A 3,322-nucleotide genomic window follows, 5' to 3' on the forward strand; every position below is an offset into this window, starting at 1 on the left:
GTAACGACAAGTATGTCCATCACGAGGGGGAAGATCTCCAAGGAGCACACAATTACGCGATCGGCTCGGACCAGGGCCGAACCATGGGTAATACGTGGACTCGCAATCAAGGATATGATGAAAACACCTTCTGGGAGTTCCACCAGTCCCGAGGACACTCCATGACTAACTGAAAAGTCTTGGGAGCCAGGCTGGCTGCCACGCTACTAGCTGGAGAGCTCTCGGAAGTAGCCAGCGTAAAAGATCTCATCCTCGAGGCTGATCGCTCCCCGAAGACGGACAGAAATCCATCTCCTCAAAGAAACCAATCTGGGGATAAACGCGGCAGAAGGCTGGACAACAAGGGGAACGATAACAATCGTCGCAGAGTCAACATTATCATTGGAGGATCGGAATTCTGCAACGATACGGTTTCAGCCATCAAGGCTTACCAGCGGAAATCGAGCGCAAACTGGCGTACATGGTCTCCTACCCGAGATGATCAGAATTGCTCAATCACCTTCACGAAGGAGGAAGCCGGCGGGATCGATGAACCTCACTGTGATCCGCTCGTCATAGATCTCGTCATACGAGATCTTGAAGTCGGAAGAGTACTCATTGACACGGGAAGCACAGTCAATGTAATCTTCCGCGACACTCTCAATCGGATTAGCATCAAACTGGGAGAAGTAACTCCAACGCCGAAACCGCTCACGGGTTTTTCAGGCGAAGTATCGATGACCCTCGGGTCAATCCAGCTGCCAGTCATGGCCAAGGAGATCACGAAAATCGTCGAATTCGCGGTGGTCGATCATCCTGCCATCTACAACGTAATCATGGGAACCCCATGGCTCAACGCCATGCAATCCGTTCCATCAACTTACCACCTGGGTGTAAAATTCCGACACCAAACGGAGTCGCAGCTATTTGGGGATGTCAGAAACAGTCGCGACTATGCTTCCTCGCGGAGCACAAGTTAAGGCAGATGACGACCTCTACAACGGCAAATCGCAAGCGCACGAAGATAGATAAATCTTTGGCCAAAAATGTTTCAAGAAAAGACGATTTAACATCGTTTGCTGACGCAAACGCTTCGGGTGTCGAAATTCAACACGAGTCTGAAGCCGACACTACGACTCAACTGGAACATCCGGAAGAGAACGCTGACCCGGCCGCGGTCACCACGATCAAGGCGGTCAGCACGGCGACAATCGCCAAGTAAAAACGCTCGCGTCATAAAATAGAACTACGAGATGGCTTGATCCTCGAAAGAGGTACGTAGGCAGATCGTCGAAAGAGGAGTTCAGCTATCCCCCTCTCTAGAAAAAGGGGGGGGGGGGGGGGGGGCGTATACTCGTATACTCCCACCTAAGAAAAGATGCGTTATTGTAATCGAGTTTTTTAGAGATTTGAAAAATTTTTACTACAATATGCGTCGCTCCTTTTTAAGACACTTGCGCTTCAATTAACGCAAAAATCTCAGAACACGCTTAGAAAATCTACAAACGTTAAGACTCTTGTCAGCAGCCTCATACGGCCCAAAATCGCAAAACAATCCCTCTTCAGCACCGAAAATATACGTAAATATCTGCGAGACGTCGCCAAGTTAAAAGTCGAGACGATGCAAACAAATTGTCCGAATGCGACCACAAAAACCTTACACTCCGTTCGTCGATTGGCCCCGACGAACACATCAGCCGTCTTAAACAAACGCAACTTGATCACTCTTTTGATCTTCGAACGTCCAACACAAGGACGAAAGCGCGCTATAAAAAATATCCGAAATTTTGGTCTAGCACTTCCAGTTGGCTTAAAAATTGTTTCTGGAAAGATGCTCGATTCGTACCATACAAGTCATATAAGCCGAGAACCTATCATGGACTTTAAATCGGTACGAATCAGGTAGAAATCGCAACTGGAAAATCGATAGCCGGCTAGTCACTGCACAAACCTTAAAACCGAGAGTAAACCTAGGTCTTGCCCTAAACCCATCGCATTGGTCTCAGACATCTCAAGACATGATATCTAAATTATACGAGATACTAAAACATGTCTCTCCGTTCATATCTTCACGTTTCCGAAAGTCCGTGAGAATAAATAATTTTTACGAAAACTCACGTCTCGAACAAACCAACAGATTGAACGCCTCAACGGGAATAAATATGAGAAGAAAACTCATGTTTACTTCAAACCCACTCGAAACAAAGTAACTCAAACAAACATCCATTATATATATATATATAAACAGCATGGTGGTAGGGGTTCAAAGCCACCAACGGCCAGTCCCGGTAAAAATAAAAGCGGCCAAAAAAGGCCCATACGAAGTTCGAAGGCCGCACTCGGCCGGACATATATGAACGAAGGCCACACTTGGCCGCATAATACTAGATAAGGGAAAAACTTCTTCCCGTCGAACACTCACCTCTCACAGGTCAAAGTTAAAATTCCCGGACAAGGAAGCTCCGAATACATCCGCAGGATAGTTCACTTCCTCATCGTCACCAGCAAACTCGGTCGTGGTTTCTACGGTATCAGGAGAAACCGGGATGGGATCCCAGAATCCCAGAATCCTCCCGTCGATCGGAGAAATGAGCGTCTCAGTGTGAGCATGATCCTTCATGCCACCCTTCATTAACTCCATCCCCCTCTCGAAAACGTAGTCATCCACCCGCGTCTTCCAAAGGCTCCCAACTGAACCGCGACACTCACGGAAATCGTCCAGCAAGTTGAAAGCATCCTTGAGGTTCCCATACTCAACCTGGAATTGAGAGGCGCGAGTCTTCATCACCTCGACAATCTCCCTCTTGCCCTTCTGTTCCGCCCTACGGACAGTCCTCGCATGATCACGAGCGAGTTGAGCAAGCGAAGAAATCATCAAAGTCCGGAATAGGGACCTCGCTCGTACCGCCTCCATCGTCGAAAGCAAGGTCTGGATCCCATCCTGGAAGCATGCAATCGTCCACCGAAAACTACAGGTCACCGAGGTCAATATATTTCCCCTTCGAAGAATTCAGCCCCGTCGCAATCGCGGGAGCAGCGTTGGGAACTTGGTCATCAGGCTCGGAATCACTCCCTGCTTCCCCGCCCAAAGCAGGACTAGGATGCACAAACCTCAACGCCTTTCGAACTCTCTTCGGCGTAAAGGAAGTCCAGAAGAAAGGACCGTTCCTAACCAGATCCCTCACAGCGATAATGTCCTCAGAAAACAGAGCAAGGGGATTGATGAAGGGACGATCGTTCGGCAACCTCCGGAACAATGGGATACAACTCTTCTCGACAGACGCAGCGTCCACACGAACGAAGAAGAAAAACTTCTTCCACGAGTTGAAGTTAGAAGTAAACC

This window comes from Brassica oleracea, chromosome C9, assembly GCF_000695525.1.
Source record: "Brassica oleracea var. oleracea cultivar TO1000 chromosome C9, BOL, whole genome shotgun sequence".
Taxonomy (NCBI): domain Eukaryota; kingdom Viridiplantae; phylum Streptophyta; class Magnoliopsida; order Brassicales; family Brassicaceae; genus Brassica; species Brassica oleracea.